The sequence below is a fragment of the Salvelinus namaycush genome, chromosome 1 (assembly GCF_016432855.1).
Source record: "Salvelinus namaycush isolate Seneca chromosome 1, SaNama_1.0, whole genome shotgun sequence".
NCBI lineage: Eukaryota > Metazoa > Chordata > Actinopteri > Salmoniformes > Salmonidae > Salvelinus > Salvelinus namaycush.
Genome location: NC_052307.1, coordinates 47936069 through 47950141, shown reverse-complemented (window position 1 = coordinate 47950141; position 14073 = coordinate 47936069). Strand labels below are relative to the sequence as shown.

At 40.2% G+C, this 14073-nt stretch overlaps 1 long non-coding RNA gene across 1 annotated transcript; it reads right to left on the bottom strand.

Moving 5' to 3' along the window:
• Nucleotides 1-287: 287 nt before the first annotated feature.
• Nucleotides 288-13387, bottom strand: LOC120055694. The gene is made up of 3 exons (XR_005477715.1): nucleotides 13262-13387; nucleotides 11631-11691; nucleotides 288-331 (listed from the first exon to the last, which is right to left on the bottom strand). It is a non-coding gene; the product is annotated as an uncharacterized LOC120055694 (long non-coding RNA).
• Nucleotides 13388-14073: the final 686 nt, after the last annotated feature.

The window sequence follows — 14073 nt, the reverse complement described above, 5'->3', positions numbered from 1 at the left end:
AATGGAGATATAGCATTTTGTTTAAAAACACATTTTCATACACATCTAAAATCTAGAACAGTTAGAATGTACCCATAAGAAATAATTTATGATTGAAAAAACGTTTTAGAATATACATTCTTAAACAATATTGTCAGCTCACCTCTTAGTTTTGGTGTCATGTCCCCCAGAGAGACCCATTTTAGAGGCAGGGCCCCCTTCCTCTCTCTCCCCAGAGAGACTCATTTTAGAGGCAGGGCCTCCCTCCTCTCTCTCCCCAGAGAGACTCCTTTTGGAGGCAGGGCCCCCCTCCTCTCTCTCCCCAGAGTGACTCATTTTAGATCACTGACCCCTAAACAGAGATCCAGCATGATGGTTATGGTTAACACAGTGACCCCTAAACAGAGATCCAACATGTTGGTTGTGGTTAACACAGTGACAACTAAACAGAGATCCAGCATGTTGGTTGTGGTTAACACAGTGACAACTAAACAGAGATCCAGCATGTTGGTTGTGGTTAACACAGTGACAACTAAACAGAGATCCAGCATGTTGCTTGTGGTTAACACAGTGACAACTAAACAGAGATCCAGCATGTTGGTTGTGGTTAACACAGTGACAACTAATTATTGAATGTCAATTGTTCTCATTTATTCATTATCTCTTAGAAATAAAACATTTACTAACAGACACATCCAAACAGTAAGGTGATTTAATGCAAGTACTTATTCTAGCCCAATGACTACTCAAAACCCGCCCACAAGGCCTGAAAACTAGGCCCAAAAAATTGCCCCTGATAGGCCTACATTTTATTTCAGATAGACTACAGTAGGCTGGGCAAGATGATTTAGCAGCTTGCTTAGTACAAATTGACATATTAATTTATTTAACATGAATAGCAAGGAGATTTTGAGGGAAGAAGTGCTTCTGTTACCCAGTAGCTTGCTGCAATTGACACTGGTCTGACCAATCGGATTCCACGTTTCAAGATTGCTTCGATCACGTGGACTCGGATATGTCCCGGGTTACCTCAGACAATAACATTGATATATACGCTGACTCGGTGAGCGAGTTCATAAGGAAGTGTTATACCCACTGTGACTATTATAACCTTCCCTAACCAGAAACCGTGGATTGATGGCAGCATTCGTGCAAAACTGAAAGCACGTACCACCGCATTTAATCATGAGAAGGCGACTGGAAACATGGCTGAAAACAAAAAGTGTAGTTATTCCCTCCGTAAGGCAATCAAACAAGCAAAGCGTCAGTACAGAGACAAAGTAGAGTCGCAATTCAACGGCTCAAACACGAGACCTATGTGGCAGGGTCTACAGACAATCACGGATTACAAAAAGAAAACCAGCCCCGTCACGGATATCGACGTCTTGCTCCTAGACAAATTAAGCAACTTCTTTGCTCGCTTTGAGGACAATACAGCGCCACCGACGTGTCCCGCTACCAAAGACTGTGGACTCTCCTTCTCCGTGGCCGAAGTGAGTAAAACATTTAAGCGAGTTAACCCTCGCAAGGCTGCCGGCCCAGACGGCATCCCTAGCCGCGTCCTCAGAGCATGTGCAGACCAGCTGGTTGGTGTGTTTACAGATATATTCAATCAATCCCTATCCCAGTCTGCTGTCCCCACATGCTTCAAGATGGCTACCATTGTTCCTGTTCCCAAGAAAGCAAAGATAACTGAACTAAATGACTATCGCCCCGTAGCACTCACTTCTGTCATCATGAAGTGCTTTGAGAAACTAGTCAAGGATCATATCACCTCCACCCTACCTGTCACCCTAGACCCACTCCAATTTGCTTACCACCCCAATAGGCCACAGACGATGCAATCGCCATCACACTGCACACTGGCCTATCCCATCTGGACAAGAGGAATACTTATGTAAGAATGCTGTTCATTGACGACAGCTCAGCATTCAACACCATAGTACCCTCCAAACTCATCATTTTTAAAAATGTATTTCACCTTTATTTAACCAGGTAGGCAAGTTGAGAACAAGTTCTCATTTACAATTGTGACATGGCCAAGATAAAGCAAAGCAGTTCGACACATACAACAACACAGAGTTACACATGGAGTAAAACAAACATACAGTCAATAATACAGTAGAAAAATAAGTCTATATACAATGTGAGCAAGTGAGGTGAGATAACTTCTACTTGGTCACAATTCCGGATCCGGGAGGACCCCCATCAGTAAAAAAGCTGACTAGCATAGCCTAGCATAGCGTCACAAGTAAATACTAGCATCTAAATATCATTAAATCACAAGTCCAAGACACCAGATGAAAGATACACATCTTGTGAATCCAGCCATCATTTCTGATTTTTAAAATGTTTTACAGGGAAGACACAATATGTAAATCTATTAGCTAACCACGATAGCAAAAGACACAACTTTTTTTATCCACCATTTCTTTCCTGCATAGGTAGCTATCACAATTTCGACCAAATAAAGATATAAATAGCCACTAACCAAGACACAACTTCATCAGATGACAGTCTGATAACATATTTATTGTATAGCATATGTTTTGTTAGAAAAATGTGCATATTTCAGGTATAAATCATAGTTTACCATTGCAGCCACCATCACAACTCTCACCAAAGCAACTAGAATAACTACAGAGACCAACGTGAATTACCTAAATACTCATCATAAAACATTTCTGAAAAATACACAGCGTACAGCAAATGAAAGACAAAGATCTTGTAAATCCAGCCAATATTTCAGATTTTTTAAGTGTTTTACAGCGAAAACACAATATAGCATTATATTAGCTTACTACAATAGCCAACCACACAACAGCATTGATTCAGGCCAACAATAGCGATAACGAATAAACCAGCAAAAGATATTAATTTTTTCACTAACCTTCTCAAACTTCTTCAGATGACAGTCCTATAACATCATATTACACAATACATATAGAGTTTGTTCGAAAATGTGCATATTTAGCGGCACAAATCGTGGTTATACAATTAGAATAGTAGCCAAGCTGCCAACAATATGTCGGGAGAAATCTTGGGAGAGGCACCTAATCTAATCATTAACTAATCCTAAACTTGACTAAAAAATACAGGTTGGACAGCAAATGAAAGATACATTAGTTCTTAATGCAATCGCTGTGTTAGATTTTTAAAATTAACGTTACTACGACATACAGCGTGCGTTAAAGCGAGACCGCACCGAAATTAATGGCGGAATATGAGTTTAACATTTTTCAACAGAACAACGAATTAACATCATAAATAGTTCTTACTTTTTGATGAGCTCCCATCAGAATCTTGGGCAAGTTGTCCTTTTTCCAAAAGAATCGTTGCTCGGTTGTAGATTGTCGCCTTCAACGTTGGAATTAGCAGTAAACATTAGCCATGTGGGCCAGACTGTGCCCAAGTCCCTAGAACGCAGCACAAATAAATACCCGAAAATCGCAATATACTGATATAAACTGATATAACTCGGTTTAAAATAACAACATTATGATGTCTTTAACACCTATATCGAATAAAAACAGAGCCGGATATATCTAAGGGCTATAACGGGAGCTTTCTAGAACGACATCCTGAGGTCCTTTTTGCTTCATGGCTAAGAGAAGAAAGGGAGAACCCCACGTTGCCAGCCCATTTATAAGGCCTCAGATCTGCCCAGCAACTCCATTTCAATTCTCACTATTCGCTGACATCCAGGGGAAGGCGTATGCAGTGCATCTCAACCAATAGAAGACAGGCAAATTAATAAACCGACCTCAGAACAGCCTGCAGAATTCAGCATTCTCACATCCTCATAGGAAAATTGCTCCAACTCGAGTTCTGTTTTACTCACAGATATAATTCAAACGGTTTTAGAAACTAGAGAGTGTTTTCTATCCAATAGTAATAATAATATGCATATTGTACGAGCAAGAATTGAGTACGAGGCAGTTTAATTTGGGAACGAAATTATTACAAAGTGCAAACAGCACCCCCTTTTGAGAAAAGGATAAGGGAGGTAAAGGCAAAAAAGGCCATGGTGGCGAAGTAAATACAATATAGCAAGTAAAACACTGGAATGGTTGATTTGCAGTGGAAGAATGTGCAAAGTAGAGATAGAAATAATGGGGTGCAAAGGAGCAAAATAAATAAATAAATACAGTAGGGAAAGAGGTATTTGTTTGGGATAAATTATAGATTGGCTGTGTACAATGTGCAGTAATCTGTGAGCTGCTCTGACAGCTGGTGCTTAAAGCTAGTGAGGGAGGTAAGTGTTTCCAGTTTCAGAGATTTTTGTAGTTCGTTCCAGTCATTGGCAGCAGAGAACTAGAAGGAGAGGCGGCCAAAGGAAGAATTGGTTTTGGGGGTGACCAGAGAGATATACCTGCTGGAGCGCGTTTTACAGGTGGGTGCTGCTATGGTGACCAGCGAGCTGAGAAGGGGGGACTTTACCTAGCAGCGACTAGGTGCTAGGAGATGACCTGGAGCCAGTGGGTTTGGCGACGAGTATGAAGCGAGGGCCAGTCAACGAGAGCGTACAGGTCGCAGTGGTGGGTAGTATATGGGGCTTTGGTGACAAAACGGATGGCACTGTGATAGACTGCATCCAATTTATTGGGTAGGGTATTGGAGGCTATTTTGTAAATGACATCGCTGAAGTCGAGGATTGGTAGGATGGTCAGTTTTACAAGGGTATGTTTGGCAGCATGAGTGAAGGATGCTTTGTTGCGAAATAAGAAGCCAATTCTAGATTTAACTTTGGATTGGAGATGTTTGATGTGAGTCTGGAAGGAGAGTTTACAGTCTAACCAGACACCTAGGTATTTGTAGTTGTCCACATATTCTAAGTCAGAACCGTCCAGAGTAGTGATGTTGGACAGGCGGGCAGGTGCAGGCAGCGTTCGGTTGAAGAGCATTTATTTAGTTTTACTTGTATTTAAGAGCAATTGGAGGCCACGGAAGGAGAGTTGTATGGCATTGAAGCTCGCCTGGAGGGTTGTTAACACAATGTCCAAAGAAGGGCCAGAAGTATACAGAATGGTGTCGTCTGCGTAGAGGTGGATCAGAGACTCACCCGCAGCAAGAGCGACATCATTGATGTATACAGAGAAGAGAGTCGGTCCAAGAATTGAACCCTGTGTCACCCCCATAGAGACTGCCAGAGGCCCGGACAACAGACCCTCCGATTTGACACACTGAACTCTATCAGAGAAGTAGTTGGTGAACCAGGCGAGGCAATAATTTGAGAAACCAAGGCTGTCTAGTCTGCCGATGAGGATGTGGTGATTGACAGAGTCGAAAGCATGGCCAGGTCAATGAATACGGTTGCACAGTATTGTTTCTTATCGATGGCAGTTAAGATATCGTTTAGGACCTTGAGCGTGGCTGAGGTGCACGCATGACCAGCTCTGAAACCAGATTGCATAGCGGAGAAGGTATGGTGGGATTCGAAATGGTCAGTAATCTGTTTGTTGACTTGGCTTTCGAAGACCTTAGAAAGGCAGGGTAGGATAGATATAGGTCTGTAGCAGTTTGGGTCAAGAGTGTCTCCCCCTTTGAAGAGGGGGATGACCGCAGCTGCTTTCCAATCTTTGGGAATCTCAGACGTCACGAAAGAGAGGTTGAACAGGCTAGTAATAGGGGTGGCAACAATTTCGGCAGATAATTTTAGAAAGAAAGGGTCCAGATTGTCTAGCCCGGCTGATTTGTAGGGGTCCAGATTTTGCAGCTTTCAGAACATCAGCTGACTGGATTTGGGAGAAGGAGAAATGGGGAAGGCTTGGGCGAGTTGCTGTGGGAGGTGCAGTGCTGTTGACCGGGGTATGGGTAGCCAGGTGGAAAGCATGGTCCTGTGCAACTGTGTCCTTGACATCCTGAGGGGCCACTCCAGGTGGTGAAGGTAGGAAACAACATCTCCACCCCTCTGACCCTCAACACTGGGGCCCCACAAAGGTGCGTCCTCAGCCCCCTCCTGTACTCCCTGTTCACCCACGACTGTGTTGCCATGCACGCCTCAAACTCAATCATCAAGTTTGCATCCAACACTACAGTGGTAGGCTTGATTACCAACAATGACGAGACAGCCTACAGGGAGGAGGTGAGAGCCCTCAGAGTGTGGTGTCAGGAAAATAACCTCTCACTCAACGTCAACAAAACAAAGGAGATGATCGTGGACTTCAGGAAACAGCAAAGGGAGCACCCCCTATCCACATCGATGGGACAGTAGTGAAGAAGGTGGAAAGTTCCTCTGTGTACATATCACCGACAAACTAAAATGGTCCACGCACACAGACAGTGTGGTGAAGAAGGGGCAACCAACCTCAGGAGGCTGAAAAAATGTGGCTTGTCACCAACAACCCTCACTAACTTTTACAGGTGCACAATTGAGAGCAACCTGTCGGGCTGTATCACCCCCTGGTACGGCAACTGCACCGCTCACAACCGCAGGGCTCTCCAGAGGGTAGTGGGGTCTGCACAACGCATCAACCGGGGTAAACTACCTGCCCTCCAGGCAGTGGCGGTTCTAGCTTGTATGGCTCCCTGGGCGAACCCCCCCCTTCAACGATAGGGATAAAACTGCTACCGGAAGACCACACAGGACGTTGGAGGCTGGGCAAGTGCCTACAGAGAATTAACGTGTCCTCTGTTTTATTTACAAAAAAAACACACAAAAAAGAGGAAGACGACAACTGAAGTAAAAAGAAAATGTAAGTCTTTTTCAATTGTTATGACTTGACTGTTAAGAACTTAATGTTGTGCCGTTATGTTTGCACTTTCTATTGAAAAGGATGATGTTACGGAGTGTAGTTGATAGGTAATCGACTAGCTGGGCTGTTCCCTGGACTCTATGTGTAGGGACTTGTACAATGCTTGAACAAGGCTATTGAACTTGACATTTTTGTCTGTCTGTATTCTTTTATCCAACATATCATACTGCTGTCTGTCAGCAGCTCAAGTAGCAGTTCTACGAACTAGCAATATCTCATTCCAGGTATTAATTATCTTACTCTGTCCTTTAGAATAAATTATTTTTCAGAAATACTTACTTTATTTGTCATTTCTCTCCATATAGTGTTTTCTGCTCTGTCGTCTCAAAATGGATCCTGTACAAAATAACAAATTGACTTTCTGTTCCAACCTGATAATAGTGTTTTATTGGTGTCTCCACTAGATGGTAGTACACAGCTTCTGTAACTAGACTTTACAACAACAGTGACCACATTTACATGCACACCAATATCCCGTTATTATTCGGGATACTCAAATATTCTGTTTTTGAGATGTATGTACACATCTTATCCCATGTACTGTTGTTTCTGCTGTCTGCTCAGGCTGTTTCACATATCATATGTATTGTGTGATGATGTTCTCATCACATCTTATCCCATGTTCTGTTGTTTCTGTGGTCTGCTCAGGCTGTTTCACATATCATATGTGTTGTGTGATGATGTTCTCATCTGATTGTCAAAACAAATCACTTCTTAAAGTAGGCTACTTGTGCAGTTTGATCCACTGTAATAATGTATTTATCTGATACTCTGTACTGGACCGTGTAGCCTACTGGCTACTTTTACCCCTAATTTAGATACCTTTCTGCTTATAATGTTCTACATTTGGTGGGCCATTTGTTTGTAAATTATAGTTTGATACATGCAGCTTCTCTTCTGTCATAACTTGTTGCCCCAGAATACTAAATAAAGTAGTGCTCTCCAGAATAATGTTTTACATTGATAGACTAAATAAAGTAGTGATCTCCAGAATGTTTTACAGTGATAGACTAAATAAAGTAGTTCTCTCCAGAATAATGTTTTACATTGACAGACTAAATAAAGTAGTGCTCTCCAGAATAATGTTTTACATTGATAGAATTAATGCATTAGTAATCTACTAGTTAACACCGGTAAAGTTGACCGTTTAAGTTTAGGGACCGGGAGAAAACACAATAACTCCAGAACAGTGGAAAGATTGTTCCTTTTCAAAATGTCCAAATGTCATCAGTCTGAAGGGTTTAGTTTAGGGACCGGGGAGAAAACACAATAACTCCAGAACAGTGGAAAGATTGTTCCTGTGCAAAATGTCCAAATGTCATCAGTCTGAAGGGTTTAGTTTAGGGACCGGGGAGAAAACACAATAACTCCAGAACAGTGGAAAGATTGTTCCTTTTCAAAATGTCCAAATGTCATCAGTCTGAAGGGTTTAGTTTAGGGACCGGGGAGAAAACGCAATAACTCCAGAACAGTGGAAAGATTGTTCCTGTGCAAAATGTCCAAATGTCATCAGTCTGAACGGTTTTAAGGAACAGAAAAGCTGAGAAAACGATGAAACACGTTTCTGATGAGGTTGAAAATACTGTCTGCTTGCATCATAGTGTCAAAGATAACACCTTTCACTCTCATTCACATTATCTCAAGAGATACTGTCTGCTTGCATCATAGTGTCAGAGATAACACCTTACACTCTCATTCACATTATCTCAAGAAATACTGTCTGCTTGCATCATAGTGTCAGAGATAACACCTTACACTCTCATTCACATTATCTCAAGAGATACTGTCTGCTTGCATCATAGTGTCAGAGATAACACCTTACACTCTCATTCACATTATCTCAAGAGATACTGTCTGCTTGCATCCTAATGTCAGAGATAACACATTACACTCTCATTCACATTATCTCAAGAGATACTGTCTGCTTGCATCATAGTGTCAGAGATAACACCTTACACGCTCATTCACATTATCTCAAGAGATACTGTCTGCTTGCATCATAGTGTCAGAGATAACACCTTACACTCTCATTCACATTATCTCAAGAGATACTGAAATAAATCATATTTACCCACCCCTGTTCCCCAGACTAAATGAACATGTTCCCCAGACTAAATTAACCCCTGTTCCCCAGACTAAATTAACATTTGTTGTTTCATTTAAATGCAAGAAATGCATAATTCTGCAGTTCATATTAGATTAGTTTATAGGCCTAGAGTCAGTGTCCAGATTTCAGTTACTATTCAATTCAACCCATATGAATTTAAATTAAATTATGTTTATTTATGGCTACAGGGATACTCGTGAACGGGATTTCAACGGTGCATGTGTGACAAAGTGAAAATGTAGTTTCCATCAACCTCACTCGCGATGCGCGCAACGTGGATGTCAGAGAACACCGCAGTTCCGGGTAGAGTAGTGGGTGAAACCATTCACCTCAGAAAGAGGGGTGATATGAATAAAGATTCCTTTCATTATGTGTTGTCGAATTCATAAAAAAATATTTGCTGCCATTGTAGTAAGGTTGTTAATACGAGAGGTCTTCAGACTTACCATTTTTGTATTATTTTCCTTGAAAGAACAAGTAGTGGGTTTTGAGTGCTTCTCCCCTATTTGGAAAGTTGGTCTGCCTGCTGTTCAGTCTGAGATATTCTGAGAGCACGTCTCCTGCTGGACATAACTGTATAACACAATAGTGTATTTGGAAAACGAGTTCATATATCGCAAAGTCAATAGCGAATGTGACAATGTATATGTTTATGTTGTATTTAAAGCATATTTCTGCAAGTTTATCAAGTGTCTGCTAGCTTAGCTAGCAATGTTAATGACGAGCTAACTAGCACCGTCAATCAGTGCACTGTAATGTCACGCTAGCTATTGCTAGCAGGTGATTTATTGGTAATTCAAGACTTCTTAATTGAAATATTAATTGAATGTTTATTTTCTTACTACCTTAAAAGGTTTATATAAAAGGGTTGTACTTGTGCTCTGTATTTATGGATTAATGTCACTTCCCATTGAGGGCATGTATCTTTACTGTTGCTCCTATCTAACAGTTATATTGTGTCCTACCTAACCAGTGAACGTGTGGCTGTGACCGTCCTGTCAACTCATTTTACATTTACATTTTAGTCATTGAGCAGACGCTCTTATCCAGAGCAATTTACAGTTGGTCCTGGTGACTCCTGGGCCCTTATTCATAAAGGAAGTGTCTCAGAGCTGATCTAGGATCAGGTCCCCTCTCCATGTAATCTGGTTCATTATGATCTAGGATCAGGTCACCCTCCATGTCATCTAATTCATTATGATCTAGTTGTCAGAGCTAGAGTGGTGTTTGTCAGAACATGAGACATCCCGAAAATCTGTCTTCTCACAAAATGTTGTGTAGAGTTGGAAACGGTTTGGCCAACAAACTATTATGATACCACTCTATTGTAAACTGAGACTCGTACGAACACGATGGTGTTCTCTATTTTGCTCTAGGAATTACAACAAACTAACAGGGTGGAAAGTGATATTAGGGGGACGCAGAAAATCTTTAATTAAATAATATGAATGAAAAATTAAGAACAAATTAATGAAATGTTATTTCTGTGTCAAATCGCCAACTGGCAACCCTTCCCTTATGGGGTTATTAATTGCCACATAAACAAGCATTACAATAATTCACTGTGGAAATTAAATGATAATTCTCCTTCCAGTGTTCTCTGCACTGCGCATCACATGAATAATGAAAATGGAAGGTAAAAATCAATACATAATAGTAAATAAGGTGATGCAAACAATAATTACATCCCTAGAGCAGAACAATAATATACATACATACACACTGTATATATATACATACAGTACATACACACTGTATATATACACATACATACATACACACTGTATATAAATACATATACAGATAAATAAATACAGAAAAAAAGAAACAAGGCATTTGAACCCAGTCTGGAACAAAGAGAAGATTCATATGGGAGACAAGTCTATACACAATCTATATACACACATACCATTTACCACATAGAAGATTCATATGGGAGACAAGCCTATACACAATCTATATACACACATACCATTTACCACATAGAAGCTAAATATTTTTACAATTTAATTATAGGTAGACATTTTTCTTATATTCAAGGCTTTATCTAAATATTCCACAAACGGAAATACACAATGGACAATTTTTTTTTTCAATTTCTCCCCATCACTCATCACATAATGCCAGGGTATATCTGCTGTGCTTTCTGGAATAAGAGCAAGTGTATATTGTGGTAGAAAGGGCAATAGAGGATAAAATCAGTTTCAATCTCTATTTCTTCGAGGTCACAATAGTTACATAGTCTTTCCTCCATTTCACCACAATACCGACCTGTTTCAATACACAGAGGCAATATCCCTGATCTGACCTGTTTCAATACACAGAGGCAATATCCCTGATCTGACCTGTTTCAATACACAGAGGCAATATCCCTGATCTTCCCTGTTTCAATACGCAGAGGCAATATCCCTGATCTTCCCTGTGCACATAGCGATCTCTTGCTTTTAGGTAGGTCATACATAATATATCTCTCTGTCACACCCTGACCTCAGAGAGCCGTTTTATTTCTCTATTTGGTTAGGTCAGGGTGTGATGTGGGGTGGGCATTCTATGTTTTGTTTTCTATGTTTCTTTATTTCTATGTTTTGGCCGGGTATGGTTCTCAATCAGGGACAGCTGTCTATCGTTGTCTCTGATTGGGAATCATACTTAGGTAGCCCTTTTTCCCTCCTTTCAGTGTGGGTAGTTGACTTTTGTTAGTGGCACTTTAGCCCTGTAAGCTTCACGGTTGTGTCTTCGTTTGTTGTTTTGTTGGCGACATTTTAAATAAAAGGAAAATGTACGCTCACCACGCTGCGCTTTGGTCTCATCCTTCCGACGACAACCGTGACACTCTCACACACCAATTCACTGTTAATCAAACAAAAGCTTCTCAATTTGGGTTTATGATTCATCTCACACACCAATTCACTCTTAATCAAACAAAAGGTTCTCAAATCTGGGTTTATGATTCATCTCCTCCACCCATTTTATTTTCATATTGCATCAACAGTTGTTTTTTAATCATATCTATGTCTCCCTTAATTTGGTTTTGGTTCAGATGTTCACAGTCACACTGTTGAAAAAGCTCAGACATTTCAGTTGCCCGGGCTCTCCCTATTAGATAATAAATACAATAATCATGGAAAAAGTAATTGATGAAAGAGACTTCAACTAGGACTATAAAACAATGAAGAAATTGTTTAACATTTTGTTATTTTATGGCTTATATTTCTTGTGGAAGTTGATAAATAACATCTGGGGACAAAAAAGCCTACATCTTCTGACAAAAAGAGTTAAAATGCATAGAATTCCCTTTCAGGATCCATAATTTTGTGTTTTTAAGGTAAAGGACACTTTATATTTAAAGTCTTTTGGTATCCACATTTTACACTAAATAAGAACTGATATTTCCTGTGGACAGAAAAGTCACCGCATGGTAGGAATGACTCAGCAGCACTCCGACACTAGTTTACTGTATTCCACATGTTCCCTCTATTTTATTCTAGATTATTAACCTGAAATACTCACTTTACTGTGAAACTCAATTGCAGTTTAGAGATTAAACTATGAGCTGCTCTGTCATCTCAAAATGGCCCTGTACAGATACTTTCTTATATTCAGATTCAACTGCAGTCAAGGCGTCACCCCTTCATATAACAACAGTAACCTGAGGGTGGCTCTAACAGTCAGTCTCATGCGACAGCAGTAAATCATGACATTGTGCCGCATCTTGCTTCAATTTTATTATAGTCTTTCCTTCAAGACATCTCTCTTACATTATTTTTGCTAAACATATAATTTACTCGAAACCAGGTTTAGTTGTGTTTTTCCCCTCCTTATTGTGTGACTTTAATAATTGTAAACAGGCCTACAAACCCAAAATGTTTTAATTTGAGAATGTTCATTTGTATGCCTCAAATATTAAACTGTCTTAAAATATTTGATGATTAGTTGAATCAGGTGTGTAAGTGCTGGTAAGAACAAAAGGGTTGAGAAACCCTGAGATAAACATAAAACCGTATAATTGAAAAGCTCCTCCACCATCTTTACCAGACGTTTTACTGATAACATGTAAACCTACTGATTAGTTTCCACTTTGAAAACTGCAACTCAGCTCAAGTAGCAGTTCTAACTAGTAATATATCATTCCTAGTATTCATTCACATACTCTTTCCTTTAGAATTCATTATTATTCAGAAATACTTAAGACATCGTTTACGGATCTTTTTATTTGTAAAATTTCGTTTACTCAACTTTGCATTTTGATAATTATGGTTTACCACTTATCATGCGTTTCCAGCGTTAAGCCTAAATTCCATCGTGGAAACCGGGCACAGGTTGGTCAGCATGATAAAGAATCAAATCTCAAGCCTACTCTGTCTATTGAATGTCTGACTACGACCTAACTTTATAATAGTTATATGTAGCCAAGACTTACCAGATTCTGTCCGTCTGTCCTTCAAATAAACACATTTATCCTACTTCTAATGTTGCGGAGAAATGTGCGCTGCATTTTCCACAGTCGTTTTGTAACGGCGTAGACCACACAGTTACTTTCACTTTCATATTAGGAAATCACGTCCCTCCTGACGTCACTGGTGTATGGTAAATTATGACGACAGAACCCTGTGAGATCTACTAACTAGTAATAATATGTCATTCCAGGTATTTATTCTCTTACTCGGTCCTTTATTGTTCAGAAATACTTTATTTGTACTTCTCTCCATGTAGTGTTTTCTGCTCTGTCATCTCACCATGGATCCTGTACAAAAAACAACTTTACTTCCTGTTTCACTGAGCCGTCTCCCCACCCTGATAATAAAGTGTTTTATTGGTTTCTTCCACTAGATGGTAGTAAAAACCTGCTGTAACTAGACTTTACAACAGTAAATGTTTGGTTTCTTGGTCCTGTTGACTCCTGGGAAGTGTCTCAGAGGAGGAGTGCTGATCTAGGATCAGGTCCCCCTGTCCATGTAATCTGATTCATTATGATCTAGAATCAGGCCCCCCCTCTCTCCATGTAATCTGATTCATTATGATCTAGGATCAGGTCCTCCTCTCCATGTGATCTGATTCATTATGATCTAGGAAAAGGTCCCCCTCTCCATGTAATCTGATTCATTATGATCTAGGATCAGGTCCCCCCTCTCCATGTAAACTGATTCATTACGATCAAGGATCAGGTCCTCCTCTCCATGTAATCTGATTCATTATGATCTAGGATCAGGTCCCCCCTCTCCATGTAATCTG